We start from the raw sequence: 19,457 nt of genomic DNA on the forward strand, positions 1-19,457 counted from the left end.
TAACCTAATTCATTAAAGGTTAGTTTGGGGAATAACTGGTTATAGTGATGACTGAACCCCGTCAATGAGTACGGTGATACACATTTTCAAACGAGAACAAACTTTTTTTCAAGAGTTCCCTCGTCTAAAAGTAATATGATAGTTTATTGTTTATTAATTTTGTTCTTCATAACAAGGATAGCAGGCTACTGATTTTACACTTTCTACCCGTAGACAATTATTACTTGTAAATATCGATTTATGTTAAGTAGTAATTTCTAACTATTTCAATTACCCAATTAAAATCCATGAAAGATTTTCCCAAAACATGTTATATGGTATTTCACTCTTCTACCTAACGACCACACAAAACAAGCAGCTCTATCAATTAACTCATATACAGGGTGGGGCAATGAAAGCACCCCAATTTATAAGCTATACAAACTAAATAATATTCACCCTATAGATATAAATAGCACATGAAAACACAGCTTATCTTTTGCCATTTTAACTTAACAAAGTCGTTTGCCATTCCTTGTGAACAAAATCCTGCAAGTGACGTCCTTGTCCTACTTGACATTCCTTTCAAGGCACAACTCCATCAAATACTCCTCCAGCATTTCTTCAGGTTCACTTTAGTTTTTGGACGATTCTTAGCTTCAGTTCAAGCAAAGCTTCCTGGAAAATCCCTTTGGACTTTGAGTTACTGTGACTCGCACTCTTTCAACATTTGATGGTATACAAAGAGTTTTGCGGCACCCACCGATTATTTTTTAGGTTTAAGAGTTTATCCTTAATAATTTTACCCAGTTCACCATTGTTTTCCAATCGGGAACAGTGCCATGTTGACCAAGGATGGAATGTGGTCCAAACAATTCTGGATTTTTGCACAGGAATCACTATTTTTAATATACGTTTCCACACCAAAATCTCAGTGTTAATAGCCTCAGGCATAATATTTACTAAAATGACATAGTTTAATTGATATTATAAGCACAGCTGATCATTCGTTGTTGCAACAATTAACATGTGACAGCTAAAACAAATTGTGGCGTTCTCATTGCCTCACCCTGTATAAACTTCAAAATTTCAAAATATGTTAATGTCACAAACACACGAGCTAGAAACTAATTTAACTGAAGTCGATCAAAGTTTCCCAATTAAAAGTTATTTTTCAAGTAAAACGATTAATCGTCTCCTGTTATGCTCGGCCCGAGACCCAACTTCGAACCATCAAAGTAAATATGACTGTGTAATTCATTTGTTTTGGGTTTATATCAATTTAACTTCTCAGTGTATATAATATAGAGTTACATTCTTTACTTACCGGGTTTGGAAGCGAACTGGAAGCAATATTGATGTGCTCGCCATCAAATCTGGTATCAATTATATGCAATTGGTTACTAAATTTTCAGTATTAGTTTCAATCTATGTTTCGACCAGACAGAATATAAAAATTATGTTGTAAGCTTTGTTTAAAATATACCTTGAAATAACGTACCCCACCTCAGTAATGTTGTAATATACAGGGTGTCTCACGAGAGGTGTCTCAAATTGATTACGAAAAAACGGCTTAACGTAAATGGATGAAATAAAATTATTTCCCGCTAAATCAACCTCAAGGAATAACGTAAAAGTATTTTTAACTTTTTTCCCAAATCAGGGTGAGCCAAAAACTGAGGGTCACTAGTTCGAATCTCGGAATTTTCAAATGTAAACATATGTCATGTTATACATCATTTTAAAGGTATTTGATAGACAAACATTTTGGCAAAACAGAAATTAGGTATCTTTTTCTGTTTCAAAATGACGGCAGTTTTTTTTTTTGGAAAAAAACTATATTTTTTTAATACTCTGTGTTTCCTATACCAATGCATTTATCCCTTCTCCGGCTGAATTTTCTTACTCGTTATGAAATTAGCTTTACTTTGATATGCTACAAGTAACGGTTTTTTGAAATTATAAAAATTAAAAAAAAAATATTTTTGAAAATTTGCAAATGTTCATTTAAAAAAAAAAAATCAAATAGCAACATATGTCAAGTGGCACATCATTTTATAGGTTTTTCAATTCCTAACAACTTTGTAATTTACACTTACTTCGTATCTCTATTAGGTTTTGCATAAATAACAAAAAACCTAATTTTCCTATATTAAATGCATGTTATTTGGGTTTCAAATTGGGCCACCCAAATAACATGCATTTGATATAGGAAAATTCCGAGATTCGAACTAGTGACACTCACTTTTTGGCACACCCTGTATTGGGAAAAAGTTAAAAATATTTTTACGTTATTGGGTCAATTTAGCGGGAAATAATTTAATTTCATCCTTGTACGTTAAGCCGTTTTTCCGTAATCAATTTGAGACACCTCTCGTGAGACACCCTGTATGTATATTGTTTGTAAATAATTGAAATAGTCTAAATAACTTAAATTAGTTATATAATTTGATTGTAAATTAAATTATAAAACTTATTTATTATTTATTCAACTAATGGTAACAACCAAAACAGTGAATATAGATTTGTAAAAGTAATAGGTGTGCAAGATGGCTAATACAGCATGAGATCAGAGTTACAATACAATACAGTAATTACTGAAATATGTAGCAACTAAATGAGTGATTTTCCTGTCTGAAGGTGATGATAAACTATGGCGGGTGAATACTTTAAAAGTTACGTCAAATTTCTATATATATTTAAAATTACTTTTTGGTACGGATAATAAATACAGTTTAAGTAGTAAAAAAAATGTAAACACATTAATTAATACAAAAACGTTGTGCCCGCGAACCCTACTCACACGTTGGTATAGGATAACACAGTTTTATATTGATTTTGTCGATGAGTAAATTATTGACTGGTATAAAATCAATAAGAATAGTACCACTAACAAATTAATCTTTTAATTAATTAAAAACAATTACAGAATAACGAACATATCATAGTTGTTTTAATGAAGTAAATGTTAGAATGAAACAGTAATACTATTTCAAGCTTACTGCTTTATAAATACTAGTATGTCGAACTAATGATATATTGGTGAACCCATAGAAAACAGCTGTTGTGCTGAGTCCAGTTATAGATAATGCATATATCTGCTGCCTCTGCTGACGTGAAGGGTTAAAGTGCTTTCTGCTTGGCAAAGGCTGAATAGGTTGAAACCTCTTGCTTTTCAAATAAGGTAAAAATCTTATTGAATTACGAATTGTACAATTCTGTTTGATAATGTTGATAAGTGGTTGGCTAATTTTTAGTTGGACCCTTACTTTTCGTTCAAAGATATAAGTATTTTAGTACGTAACATGTTAAGGAACCTAGTTTATTTATTATACAGGGTGATTTGTACTCAGTGTGACAAAATTTTTTTGATGTAAGTACAAAGTAAATGAAGTGTGATGATGCATATCAAATGTTCCAAGTCTAAAAATTAGCTTCCCAAAAAATTATTTTATGTTTTTAAAAAATAACCATGTTTTTAAACTTAATACAGCGATTTCTCAATTACCTGTATATGGATTAGAGTAGATAATGTAATTTTCGTGTTCTACATTAAATTTTGAACAATAATAATAGAAAATGACGGAGGATCAGTTGTAAAAACTCCATTGTAAATAGATTCAAAGATAAAAATTAAGATGTTTGATAAAAATTTTAAAAACAATGGTCTATTGCATTTTTCACACCCTGTATACAAGAAAGTGTCGGAGTTCAAAATTTAATGTAGAACACGAAAATTACATTATCTACTCAAATCCATATACAGGTAATTGAGAAATTGCTGTATTAAGTTTCAAAGCATGGTTATTTTTGAAAAACATAAAATAATTTTTGGGACGCTGATTTTGAGACTTGGAACATTTCATATGCATCATCACACTTCATTTACTTTGTACTTATATCAAGAAAATTTTGTCACACTGAGAACAAATCACCCTGTATAAACGGATTTGATTTACTATGGATAAGGTTAAATCTTTGAAAATATGCGTAAGTATTATTATTTTAGTCATCATACACACATTTTAGTAACCCCACATACTCCAACATATTATACTTTTACTTATGAAACATTTTTATCTGATGGAACTCTTGAGGCAATTTAAAAACTCATTTTGTGCAAACTATGTTTTGGAAAGTCTTATCACTATACACAATCCCAAAATACGCAAGATTTTGCTTCAAAGTGTTAGACATTTTAATTAAGCTAAATGGTCACCCATATTGGGGTGTCAATGTGTTTAGCAAGAACTCTGGACTGAAAAGAAATAGCTAGTCTTAAACAGATGACCAGTCGTTGGGCACCTTTAAACTAAACGTTCCCTATTAGACCCTTCTCGCAATGTAACTTTCTCTTTTTTTTCAGAAATAAGTTACTTTTAGCTAGTCTTAATTCCAAACAATCTATATACGAATGACGTAACTATGTGTGAACGTAAATAATTGAGTTACATATGAGAAAATGTAAACAAAGATTGGAATACAAGTACGGTAACGAAAAATTACTGAGATTCCTTATAAACTCCAACATTAAATATTAAAATCAACCCAGGAACTTAGACTGGGTCGTAATCTTCAGCTGAGTATTTGATTTTGTCCTTGAATATATATATTGGAAGGAGCTACATTAAAAGCTTTTCTACTTTGGATCCGATTTGAAGTTTAAACGCTTCTGTTTTCATCAAAGTGGAGTGTCTTTTGTTAAAATACATAATGGTCTCCTATTTGGGTGGACATTGTGTTAATATTTATGATTTTTCATTGTGAAAACTCTACAGTTAAAGATAATCTTTGAGGAAGATTTGATGGGCTTGCAATCCTTAACTATCTATGTATGTATAAAATACAATGACGCAAATTTGAGCTAAGACATATCGCTAAAATCAACGCGCTATTTTCTTATAATTTAAAACTAAAATTACAGCGAATATAGGTACTATTAATTGTATTTGAGTAGCATCAATTAATGTATATGTTTAAAATAATAACTACAGAATATCAATAAATCCTTGATAAATTTAAACCCATAAAATTTAAAGCTTTTGAAGCTTTCCTTATACAACCTATCTGTTGTCCTTGAGCCAAAGAAGGTAATTAATTTTATAAGTTGCGAGAAAATCCGTTCCTTAACCTTCTGAAGGGCTTTGTGTGTCCTTAATAGAAAAAGGATTATTTCACAAAATGAAAGAAATCCGAACAGTAAGGGTTAGCTTTCTTTACAGCATCGTCTTTAGAAAACTTAACGAGAGGTGTTCTTTCCGAGAAAATACCCAATTAAAGGCTTTAAGTGGTCTTAAAGGTAAAGAAGCTGCCAAGAAAACAACGATTGCTGCATTATCACGATATGGTTATATATTTATTATTACGTATGTGTTACTAAAAACCTGAAACATACTTTCTCGATATTAGATACCATAATAGTGCTAGGATTTAAAAACTACACTACACTGATAGAGTCAGAACAGGACGAAACTACACTACACTGATAGAGTCAGAACAGGACGAAACTACACTACACTGATAGAGTCAGAACAGGACGAAACTACACTACACTGATAGAGTCAGAACAGGACGAAACTACACTACACTGATAGAGTCAGAACAGGACGAACGAGATCGCGCCGTTAATGGACCCAAGATTAGCACGTCAAACTCTTTATATTTTGAGAAGGCTTTTAGTTTTGCGTCAGTTTAATATGAAATGGAATGACGTTGACAGGTTAGAAGGAGTTACTTAACACTTTCTAAAACGGATTTTCATAAAATAAAACCTACAAAAAACTAGTGTATGCGTTTGAGTTCTGAAAATTCTATAAGCGGTTTCGGGTTTCTTCCGACTAAGTGTTTTATTTTTTTATGTAAATTTGCATAACATCTATCTTAACTACTGCGATCATGGGTTTTAATGTCAGTTCATTAAATTATTTTAAACATTTAGATGGATATTTTGCACTCCGAGTAACCAACAGGTTAGCAAGGTAGGTTAGTACGCCTCAAAACTAGTGACATTCTGATATCCTTTGATGGCTAAGGTTAAGTTATCAATATTAACTCTTACTGTACTCTGGTTTCCCTTCAAAACGAATAAATCTTTCGCCTTTTACTAAAGATTTCCGTGGAGGGGAACACACGGTGAGTCTATAAACAAATTTTTAATACTTTCTTCACCATTTCTTCTACTTCTTCTACTTTCTTCTTTTCTGCACCCGATCCTTATGGGATTGGGCCACAAAAAAAAAAAAAAATAAAATAAAAGGGGGAGCGAGCTGGCGTAGTGGTTAGAGCACGGGACTTCAGTCCTTGAGGTCCCGGGTTCGATCCCCACCAAGTCACCAATGGATTTTATCTAAGTGATAATGCCGCAACCCCTAGGTCTAGCCTGAAGTAATGTGAAAAACAATCCTAGGCTCGTGCCTAGCGTCCTAGGACAAAAAAAAAACAAAAAACTGTACCAAGGGTTTTGTGTGATACGTTTTACGTTATCTTACTTTTCAAGCAGTAAAAAATAGTTTGTTATAAAAATAAAATAACGCGTTTTTATTGTACTTATTAAGTCTACATTGAGTTTAACGTTATTTTCAATGGTTATATGTTGCTCGTGAGCCAGTCACTTAGTTTGAAAGCAATCCGGTGCAAACTAGTGTGACAAACGTAATGTTATAATAGATTTATTACACAAATAAATGGATATGTGTATGTACAACGGAATATATTTGTACGAAATCATACAATTATTAGTTGAAATAAACTCATTTAGAGGTGATTGTTTATTGATTGAAGTAATAGGCTTTTAGAAAAGTGAAACCCCGATAGTTACCACATTAGACATACAAATATAACCTAAGCACCCCCACATAATTGTACATTTGAGAGTGTTGAAGATTGGTCAAGCGTACCTACATCAGATTCTGTATACACACAAACTGTAAGTACTATTTTAGTTATATAAACAAATATTAAATATAATACTTTAAAGTACACATGACATATTTCCCTAAAAGCTTAAACCTGTCAAGAAGAACATCTAAGTATCGGTGGGCTGTGCGTCAAACTTTGCAAAACTTGGCCAAGTTACAACTGTCAATACCTGTGCATTTGTTGATTGGTTTGTATTAAGTGAATTTCTGCGAAAGATATGCTACACTCACTTAATATTACACTACTTAATATTATTTAATTATTATGATCATTAGGGATTTGAATTTTAGCTAAACAGTTGCAATAATGTTCTAGGTTTTGATGTGGCTTTGTTTAATGTAGTTGCTTGAAACGTCGTAGCAAAATGTGTGCTTTTAACAAAATATTATTTCAAAAGAAATTTGTTTGTTTAAACACTAAATAAAAACTAAAAATCTAATTAATTAACAAGAAATCTCATTATCTTTATATTTTCCCCTTTTTCAAACCGATTTCATACTTTGGTAAAAGTTGTATTAGAAAGTAATTATGGAATCAACCCGAAAATCTTTTTAGGGTAAAATAGTTCAAGCAAACATTATACAATTGATGGGAAAACTTCCTTGCTGGCTGCCACAAATCCAAGCTGCATATTTCAATAGATGCTCACGGCATAAAAGTTTAAAACACAGTAGATGTAAATGTTACTTCTAGCCAAATAAATCAAATGTTATGACAAATTGACATAAAAATATTAAATTTTAAAAATCAAGTAAAACACATATACTAATAAAACAAAATAAATAAATGTTATTTATAATTTAAACAGAATACATTACTATATAAATGTTCGTTAAGAGTAATGAAATAAAATAAAATCAACTTAATTTTGCATAGAGTTACATTAATGAAAAGAATGGCTTATTTAAGTAAGGAAATGAAATATAAAATGAGGTTTTAATTTATAAGTAATAGAAAGCAATGATGATGTTAAGTATATAAACAATGGACTGCCCTCTTTGTTAACTATAATATACATTCACTAATTAATTTGAAAGATTGTCCTATCCTAAAATTACGAATTTATTAATGAATTAAGTCTTTATTCCAGTTTATAAATGTACTGGAATAAGTACAAATGAAGTTCGTGGCACTTTTGAGGCTGGCAGGAAGGGTCTAATGGGAAGCAATATGTGTAAACGGTGATCATTAAGGGGAGGTTTAGGAAATATCTATGTGGAAGGGGCTGCAGTTTACTAAAGGGTTAACAGTCACTCACTAAATACATCCTTTGCACGAACAAATAGCATAATACTGAATACAATAAACACATACAGTTTATTTTGTTACTTGGTGATGTATTTAAAAAAAAATAAATACAATAAAAAATTAACGGCATTTTTGTTATACTTTACTTTTGTTGTTTATTCATTCATACTGAAATTTATGGCTGGTGTGGAATCACAGTAATTAACATTACAAATTATGATGTTGCGTCCTACATAGGAATTTTTATATGTTATAACGACAATAAATCCATAAACAATTAGAAACTTGGGTCTAAAATATCTATGAAACGTAATAACCTTACACAGTTAAAACAAGGCAAGAGAAGGGACATTAAGTCACTGTAAAATATAACAGGTATAAAACATGGTTTTCGATTTAAAAAATTGGGTTTCACACATTTGCTCCAATATTTAGTATATGCATACATAGTGTTTTGTTCATCCCATAACCCTAGGAAATAATAAAAAAGAACACTCTTACCAGTTTTAAATTAACTGAATGAATCTTTGTTGACGACTTTTGTATACTACATATTGTTTTGACTTTTCTGACTAAGGTAAAATAAAAGAATAGCTAAAAATCAAGTACGAACATTGTTTTCAAAAAAGCTGTATTTACGATTTCTTAACAAATTTGGTTACTCTATACGTTTCATTCAAGTAAAATTTTCATATGTGGTTTTCAAAGAAAGTCATTATGAAGTCGAGTTTATAACTACGATCCGAGGCACCATAGACCATCATAACCCTAGTTTTCTTTATATACAGAAGGACATTCGATAAGTCGAGGGGATGCAAGCACAAGCGAGGTTGCAGCAATGGAATATGCAAAATCCAGGGCTACTAACTAAATGGTGTTCATGGGTTTAAAAGTGAACAATCGTTTAAAATCTTATAGCGGCACATGATGCTTAATTTATTTGTCAAAATATATTCGAACACTGGCTATGTGAATACATTTATTAAAAACAGATCGTTAATATGAAATCCTATCAACAACTCCAATGTGAAGCTTGGACACAACAGAGCCCCCTAGGAAAGACTTTCAGTTTGGGAAAGTTCCTTTATCTTCACAAGGGACTTTATTCCTTCGTGAAAACTTTCAGTCAAAATAACATTTTTACAAAACAAATATAATATAATACGACCCTCTTAAAATATTCATCAAACAACCGTATTTGCTCTTCGGTATCTTGTGTGATTATTGTTAATGTCATCTGGAAACAACATGACCAGTGTGTGGGTGTGAATTATAGTATGTAGTTGACAAAGGAGTAAGTTGTCTAACTGGTCTGATTACAAGAGGTTTATAATGTAAGCTACATTGCTTTCAGGTATAAAATGTTTATTGATCTCATACTTAGTATTTTTTACTTGTTTTCTTGTTATTACTGTATTAATATGTTATAATGTACTATGGTATGGTTTATTACAATGTAAACGGATGTAAAAAAACATGAAAAATAATGAATTGGCCCTTAATGGAGGCTCAAAACAATAAAAGCGACAAGAAAGAGGAATTCCTGAAAGAATTTTTGTTTGCACAAAAGTTGTGTGGTAAATGGAGGGGAATGAGTTTGATAAGCTAGTGATAAATTAGAGGCGAAGCAAAACAATACTTTTAGAAAGAGCAAAGCTGTTAAGTGACCGTAAATTAAGGACTGGAAGGGGAAACATTAATCTTTGAATCATCAAAAAACGACTGCTTTCCTACCTAGGCCAATTAATTGTATCAACTCGTTGAAATGTTTAGTGAGACAATTAAAGCTCACAAATGGTCGACGTAGAGATAATGTACTTATTACAAGTGACATGCAAGTATATGCAAATGTACCCCTGCAGGTGCTGTAATTAAACAATGTGTCACTGTACAGTAATTTGTCACTTGACGTAACGTAGAGATAATGTACTTATTACAAGTGACATGCAAGTATTGGCAAGTGTCAATGTACCTCTACAGGTGCTGTAATCAAACAATGTGTCACTGTACATTAATTTGTCACTTGACGTGACGTAGAGATAATGTACTTATTACAAGTGACATGCAAGTATATGCAAATGTACCCCTGCAGGTGCTGTAATTAAACAATGTGTCACTGTACAGTAATATGTCACTTGACGTGACGTAGAGATAATGTACTTATTACAAGTGACATGCAAGTATATGCAAATGTACCCCTGCAGGTGCTGTAATTAAACAATGTGTCACTGTACAGTAATATGTCACTTGACGTGACGTAGAGATAATGTACTTATTACAAGTGACATGCAAGTATATGCAAATGTACCCCTGCAGGTGCTGTAATCAAACAATGTGTCACTGTACATTAATTTGTCACTTGACGTGACGTAGAGATAATGTACTTATTACAAGTGACATGCAAGTATATGCAAATGTACCCCTGCAGGTGCTGTAATCAAACAATGTGTCACTGTACATTAATTTGTCACTTGACGTGACGTAGAGATAATGTACTTATCTCTAATAGTAACATTAAGTGACATGCAAGTATATGCAAATGTATCCCTGCAGGTGCTGTAATTAAACAATGTGTCACTGTACAGTAATATGTCACTTGACGTGACGTAGAGATAATGTACTTTTTACAAGTGACATGCAAGTATTGACAAGTGTCAATGTACCTCTACAGGTGCTGTAATTAAACAATGTGTCACTGTACAGTAATATGTCACTTGACGTGACGTAGAGATAATGTACTTTTTACAAGTGACATGCAAGTATTGACAAGTGTCAATGTACCTCTACAGGTGCTGTAATTAAACAATGTGTCACTGTACAGTAATATGTCACTTGACGTGACGTAGAGATAATGTACTTTTTACAAGTGACATGCAAGTATTGACAAGTGTCAATGTACCTCTACAGGTGCTGTAATTAAACAATGTGTCACTGTAAGGTAATTTGTCACTTGACGTGACGTAGAGATAATGTAATTATTACAAGTCACATGCAAGTATTGACAAGTGTCAATGTACCTCTACAGGTGCTGTAATGAAGCAATGTGTCACTGTACAGTAATTTGTCACTTGACGTGACGTAGAGATAATGTAATTATTACAAGTCACATGCAAGTAATGACAAGTGTCAATGTACCTCTACAGGTGCTGTAATGAAGCAATGTGTCACTGTACAACAAATATTTTTGGAGCGGAAAATATACTTTATCTCCTCCTTTGCTGTCTGTAAAAGAAGCCATGATTTGGGGATCGTTCACGATTATAAATTGGCTGAATTGATTTTATTTTAAATGTTGTTTATCAAGTCCCCATTTTTTTCTAACTTATTGTATTGTTAAGATTTTACTGTTTCTATGTTGTTCTGACTACTTAGTTTTCTATGTGGTTTTCCGAAGTGGGTTTCCAGCGGTAGCTGGGTATGTTTAGCAATCTTGTTATAATTATACACTTTGTCACCTGAGGACGGGGTTGGATTTTAAATCACGAAACGTCGTTAAAACTTATTTTTTACTAATCATAACGGAAAAAAGTCCGGAATAACCCCTCACTATGACACCAAATAGTTACAATTTTGAAGTATCTATCACATTTAATTCAAATTATTAATTATTCTCTAGGGGATATCCCAACAATATTATATATAGACCCTGAATGATATGAATACTAATATCCTGAATAGTTTGTCAGTTACACGCATGGGGGGAAGGAAACCACGTTACATTTTTTTATGCAAAATGTCAACCACATAGTCAGTATAATTCGAAGATAACCTTATTATTCGATTCTGTGAACCCTTTCAAATCTCATTTATTACCTGTTTGATTCCAGTATCCTGTGACTGTGACTAAAAGCCAAAACCCGTATATGTAATTGTATCATACAATTCCTAGGTAGAAGAGTAAGAGACATTTATTATGTATGGATGACACATAATTTATGTGTAAGTAGATTGCTAAAATAAGGCTTATAAGGCTATAAGAAAGTCTTTCAATCGAACTATTAATCAGAGCACAAATCACTTTATGTACTAGGGTTGTGTGGTTTAATTGTCCACTTCTTAGTACTGAATCCAATTAACACATAATCAATGGCAATATTTTAATATGTTAGTACTGTAATACTGTTTTGCCACAAAGTGTTTGCGTTGAGCACACAATCTTGCAATTATTCGATTCTCTTTGCATACTGTTTTTTTTTATTTAGGTAAAATTTAAACACGAAGCAACATATTTTATATTTTTGTCCAGGCCCATTAATCTTGTCTATAAAACAGTGCAATCACTGTCCATATGTAAAGGACTGTAGCTCATAATAAATAAGTTAACTTTGAAAAAATAACTAACATTACTAGACGAAAAATAATAAATAAAGGATAGTAATAGAAATTGCATAGTTCCAATGACATTCCTTTCATTATCAGATGTTTTGCCTATTACGGGTTCAAATAATTCTTGATGAAGACCTAAACTATTTTAGATTCTCCCATCAAAACACCTTCCTCATCCTGTTGCAACATGTCAGGTGCTCCTTGGAGATATATTGTGCTTAACAATAATTAATCATTGACATACATACTACATTAATACCTGTCGACACACTGTTGTTTTGGTCATGGGGAACAAAGGAACCATGCGAACATAGATGATGAATATCATGGCTAAACAACAACTGACAAATATAAAAATTACAGTTTCCGAAATAATAAAAAAATGTCAGTATTATATGATTGTATAAACGTAAAAGTAAAAACTAGCTTAAATATTATTGTTATTATTGTATTATTGTTATTATTGTATTATTGTATTATTGCATTATTGTATATTATTGTTCCTAATAAATACACAATTAACGTTAATAATAATCATTAAGCCTTGTTCTGCATACATAAATCCTATTTGGAATGAAAATTTTTAAAGTAAGGTTATGAACATAACATTATGAAAGATATTATACAGGGTTAGTAAAAAGTGTGGAGACCCCCTGTTATTTTTTTAACGGCCCATACTAGAAAAACTAAACTCGGGACACCTTTATGACATGTTATGAAGTACTTTTTGGGCATAACCGTCACTTGGTGCACATCCCCAAAATGGGGGATTTTGGGGGAAACTCAAAAATTTCAAATACAAAGACCCATCGAGTTACCCCTAATTTTAAAGGTCCTGGTAAACGAAAACTAACAACGCAAACTAGAGGTTTCTATCTCAATCCAGTAAAAGATGGAAGCTGATTGAAATCTTTAGAAATCGGAAATAACTTGCATTTTATATTCCATTAGCTGCCATATTTTACTGTGTTAAGATAGAGACCTATAGTTTGCGTTGTTACTTTTTCTTTATTATGACCTTCAAAATGAGGGGTCACTCGATGGGGATAATCATTTAAAATCTTTGAGTTTCCCCCAAAATCCCCCATTTTGGGTTTGGGAACTTATGAGAATTTCAATTGGCTGCCAATTTTTACTGAACTGAGATAGAGACCTCTAGTTTGCGTTGTTGGTTTTCTTTTACCAGGACCTTCGAAATGAGGGGTCACTCGATGGGTCTTTGTATTTGAAATTTTTGAGTTTCCCCCAAAATTCCCTATTGTGGGGATGAACGCCAAGTGGCGGTTATGCCCAAAAAGTACTTCATAACATGCCATAATGGTGTGCCGAGTTTAGTTTTTCTAGTATGGACCGTTAAAAAAATAACAGGGGGTCTCCACACTTTTTACTAACCCTGTATATTGCATACCGTACACATTATGTAAAAAATGCCAGAACCTAGAATCTTTTTATTACACAATGTTTAATGCTATTACTCTAAATCTTTGCAGTTTTTATTGCTCCTTATAAAAGGTGTTAAAAGCGTCACTTAAAGAGCATAAACAGATTAGCATCAAAAGTTCAGTCCATTATCACTGCCATCCTCTTGTCATTTACCTCATTTTAGCATAAAATAATATCAGTTTGGCAAAAAAATATTTTCAATATAAACATGTCCAAAGGCCTTTAACTGTATAATATAATTGTTTGCATAAACTCGGTGAGCTAAATCTACTTCTAGACTTTGTTATCCGCCATTTTAATTGCTTCAATATGTAGGGCGTTTTAAATTAAAGAGGTTTATACTTTGGCTCACATCAGTATTTCAATCAAACAACACAAAACAGCGTGGTTCTATTATGCACGTAATCCGTGTACACTTGGAAATAGGTTGGCAACACATACTGCTACTATGATCAGCTGATTGACTATTGATACTATGATTTAACCTGTCATTTCGTGTTTATATTCTATTTTCGTTCAATGCTTGTTTTGAACATAACCTTAAGTGTAGTATTTTAAAGAATAATTATAAGTGGGCCTAATATGTTGAGAATAATGAACTCAGTGATTGTGAATATATGTGTACACCAGAAGAAATATATAGCAGAAACTGCAAAACGTGTTTCATTAAACCTGTTTCTTGAAACATCTAAAAAGAAGTATGAACGAGCATACGAACTGTTTTCTTCTTGGTGCGTAAGTAAGAAAGTTACAAAATTACTTGTTTATTCTGTGTATACTGATTATTACCGTTCATACGTGTACTCTTGAAAATAAGTAATACCACAGAAAACGTACTAGTACGTTTTCTGTGGCAACACCTAAAGATACTACGACTACAATCAGCTGGTTCATTATTTCCCATTCCGTGCAACGCTTGGGTTTAACATAACCTAACATATGTTGTATAGTGTTTGAAAGACTAATTAATTATACGCTTTATAGTGACTATAGGAAATATATTATGTGTAACACGAGTGCAAATGGCCTTTGCAACGTCTTTTGACACACTCGTTGTATTTAATATTGACTGAAATCGCTGGCAATAAAACAAAAATAATTTTTTTTGTGGGGTTGTCATTTTTCCAACAACAACACAGTAATGAAAATAAACAAAATGTTTGGGAAATAACAACGGGCAATCAGTTGATATGGAAATGCAATTTGCATTCCTTTCTCCGTCTAAGGACATATAAATTAAGAGGTTTCAAGTAATAAGCACATTAAATCTTTTACAGTATTTCATTCTGGAATATGCGTCTAAATGCAAGTTTAATTTAATCACTTTAATCGTGTCTTACCCAGTGTCAATTACTGGTTTGAAAAAAGTATTGTAAGTCCTGTAGATCCAACGTTTTACAGTACAGGAAGTAAAATAGTATCTGTTTGCAAGTCATTTTTGTACTCATGTTTCAAATATGGTACAGTGTTCAAGTGTAAATCGATATTGCAATCATTACTGTACTAGTGACTTGTCAATAGAACATCACTATCACATCACGAGCACTGAACATTGAACACGTCCGACTTGTTCTAATCTGTCGACACACTATCGAACATGTCCAAAGCAAACACGAAACACGCCCAACATATCCGGTACTGCGATGTCAGGAAACTGGAACATGCCACCCTACCTTTTTTTGAAACATCGTTGAAAAAAATTAAAGGTCCATTAATATTATTCCTATCTCTTTTTGCGTCACTATTTTCATACACAGACGTTTAAAAAGGGTGCGATAGTGAAAATATATACGTGTGGTATACGATTTGACAATGATTTCTTCACTGGAAGAACCGTAACAACTGTATTTTCAGAGGCTCTTTCAAAATAGTTTTACAATTTTCCAAAGGCTAAATTGTGTACCAACATAGAAATAATCTTTTCCTACAGTTACCTAACAATGTACATGTTCTCTCACTGATTTGAGAAAGCAAAGTGGCCAATTCGCTCATCAGTGAGACAATGTTAACATTGTCTCACTCTAATTACTTTGTCTCACTCCAGATTTGCAACGTGAAGGCACGAAATAGTGGGCGCGTAACATGCAGGCAACATCGTATGCGCGCGAAATACGTTGGCAGCCCTGGCTGTAAATCAGCTGGTCAGCTGTTGTTCTGTTGTATTTGTCACTTCACATAAATGTTATATTAAAAGTTCACTTCTGTGTAAAAATAGGTTATGTTTCTTCACAAATTTATTTGTTTTATGGTAACTGTAAGAAAAGTATAATGTGCAACTCGAGTTCAAAGTACAATTGCCTCACTCGATTTATAAGGATTTCTCTCGAGTGAGTCAATTGCTCACTTTTCTCACTAGTTGCACAAATAACTATTGTACCTTTTCATCTGAGGGTAGAATCACATCCAAATCACAAAACAAAATGGAGACATATAGTTTGCAGTCGTTAAATTACAGTTAACTAATAATTTGTAACTAGATGCCAGAAAAGATCCTAATAAGTTATGGAATTGTTATTCTCTTGTATTAGGCCTATGTGCAAGAAATAGTTATTTGTGTAACTATTGGGACTCGTGCACACTGTTACACATAAAATTTTTCTACAGTTACTATAAATCATATAAATGATTAGTCTTTCAAATACAGTAAAACACGTTTTAAGGTTAGGTTAAATCCAAACATTGAACGAAATGGGAAACGCTACACCAGCTGATCGAAGTCGTAACATCTTTAAGTGTTGCCAACTTATTTTCAAGCGTACACGGATTACGTGCTTAATAAAAGCACGCTGTTTTTGTGTTGTTTGGTTGGAAAACTGGTGTGTGCGAAAGTAAAAACTGTGTGCCAAAGTAAGTCTTTCTGTACTATAATCTGTGCAAAGAAGCCTACTTTGTCGGGTGACTGTAGGAAAAAGATATTTTATGAGCTATTCCTAACTCATATAGCTTTTTGAAGTAGGCGTACCAGTGGTTATGCGTATGCTCATTTTCTATTAACTCACATTCGAACAACAATCATAAATGGTTTTTTAATGTTTATACAATCGAAAATCTTATAAAACAGTTACTTGCTTGTCACACCCAAATAATGTCGCAAACCGGTCTAATAGAGTGAGATGTCGACAGAATTACAACAGAATTTTATAGATGATTAGATGTTACTCAATTTTTGTTTCAAACATTTTTTCATAAGACTTCTAGTTTGTCATCGCTGGGGATCAGAAGTGTGCCTATGGGTTAGGAGCATGCCCGAGTTCGCATGCCGAGAACCGGGTCTTTAAAAAAGTGGCCAAAAAATGAGCCATTTTCCAGGCTTGTTTTTTCAGTATTAATAACATTTTTTGACCAAAAAATGCCCCCATATAGCCTCTAAAACGCCAAAAATGGGGTAAAACCATCATATTTTATCTATTTGGGGTGTTTTTTCGCCAAAAAATTTCAAAAGTCCTGGGTCCAAAAACGCCGAATGTGAGGTATCTTTGTGGGTTCACCACTACTCTAAATTTACACTTGTATGGGTCAATAAATATAAGAAATTGCTTTTTAAGCTTGATTTCGAATATATATATATAGGGAATAAGTAAGAAATAAGGTTTTACAATGGATTTATGGGCAAAGATCAGGATTTTTGAAATTAGTGGCTAAAAAAATATACTCAATTTTTCTCATAGAAAAAGTGCAAAAATGCCAACATATAGCCTCTAAAACGTCTCCAGTGCCCCTATAAACGTCTCCATGCCCTCTAAAAATGAGCCAAAAAATGCCGAAAGTGGGGTCATATTCTGGGTTCACCACTACTACAATACAAGTGTCTCTGTATAGTGTCTTACCATATAATAAAACTATTTCCCCTTTAAAAGTTTTATCTAAATCCTACCATTGATTTGACGAATAAATGAGAATATAAGTTATTGTACATACTTTTTCAGTGCAGTATCATAATATTTTTCATCAAGAACCAATTAAATTAGGCCATCGATAAGTATTGAACTTCAGCAAAACGATACTTTTGCACTGTTTAATTTATTTGACCTTTGGTTAGTAGATATAATACCAGAATATGACCCCACTTTCGGCGTTTTAGAGGCACTTTTAGGGCACTTTTTATAGGGGAAAAATGAGAAAAAAATGGAAGAGCTTTTTTTGGCCACTTTTTTTAAAGACCCAGCTCTCGACCTATACACCCCTATATAAATTTTCTACTTTTGTTAATACTAAAAATCATGTCTGGAAATGGTGAGCTTTTTTTGGCCACTTTTTTAAAGACCTGGATCTCGTCCAATACAAGCCTATATAAATGTTCAAACTCCATTAAAATTTCAAATCCACATCCATTCCCATGTATATTTTCAAAATCATGTGAGGTTTGTGCGTGAACTCGGGCATGCCCGAGTTCATGATGTGCTCCCTTGGACATCCTTAGTGGAAATCCATGAGTTCTGGCTACTTGGGAACCCAAGCCATTTGACATACAATGAATCACCCTTTCTCCTAATTACCTTCTCTACCAAATACATGTCCTTATACTTGGTCTTTAACAACTCCTCTGTATAGAAGCCTCCCCTGATTATATTGCCATTTTCATCTTTCAAGATATAAGTCACAGGCTTTGTATTCTTAACTTCTGCTATTGTAAATAGTTCCCCTGTCCAATTTGGAGTATAACCTTTACTAAAAACATGTTTATATTTGGAAATCCTTACGCTATCACCTACCTTATATCTTGGCTTTTTAACTTGCACTACTTTAGAAGTCAACCTCTCATGCACATATTTACTATTCTTAACATTCACTTGGTTAGGCTTCATTCCTATAGATCTATGCACTTTATTATTATATTTTCGAATTAACTTTGGAAGTAAATCCAACCATTTATAACTCCCCTGAGCACTAAATTCTCTATATAACCAATTCTTTAAAGTTCTCTGAAACCTCTCCACAATTGCAGCCTTAGTTGTAGAAAATGTGTGATAGTGATTAATATTTAATTTTTTCATTAGTTTGCTAAAATATTGATTAAAAAATTCTTTTCCATTGTCAGATTGAATGTTTTTAACCCCCTTTGGTAGAATGGTTTTAATGGCTTCTGTAACCACTAACCCTGTCTTATTCTTTAGTGGAGCAGCATAAGCTTTTTTAGAAAATGTATCTATTAAAGTTAAAATATATTTATTGCCAGAATTTTCTCTAGCATAGTTTTGCATATCAACTAAATCTATTTGTATGGTTTCGTTTATACCCAATACTTTAAAAGACCTTCTAATGAAATTCTTTCTTGCAGGCTTATGAAGCTCGTATGCAATTTCATTCATTTTTTATAACATCATCCTTTCCTGTAACTCTAAATACATCACCATTAGCCCCAATCAATAGATTATCTTCCATTCTTTTAAATACATAGTTTTCTGGTATATATGGTCTATTATCTATATACTTAAATCCACTCAAAGATGTGGGGTCAGCAACTAATAAATCAGGATTATATTCCATCAAATTAAAATTTTTTTCTCCATATACAAATTTTGATCCATCGTAATGCATAGATT

At 32.6% G+C, this 19,457-nt stretch overlaps 1 pseudogene; it reads left to right on the top strand.

Moving 5' to 3' along the window:
* Positions 1-6,038: 6,038 nt before the first annotated feature.
* On the top strand, positions 6,039-6,152 carry LOC128999187 (U5 spliceosomal RNA; annotated as a pseudogene).
* The last annotated feature ends 13,305 nt before the right edge of the window (positions 6,153-19,457 follow it).

The sequence above is a fragment of the Macrosteles quadrilineatus genome, unplaced genomic scaffold (assembly GCF_028750875.1).
Source record: "Macrosteles quadrilineatus isolate MER2022 unplaced genomic scaffold, UCM_ALF_1.0 Scaffold_7__1_contigs__length_78375512, whole genome shotgun sequence".
In the NCBI taxonomy this organism is placed as follows: domain Eukaryota; kingdom Metazoa; phylum Arthropoda; class Insecta; order Hemiptera; family Cicadellidae; genus Macrosteles; species Macrosteles quadrilineatus.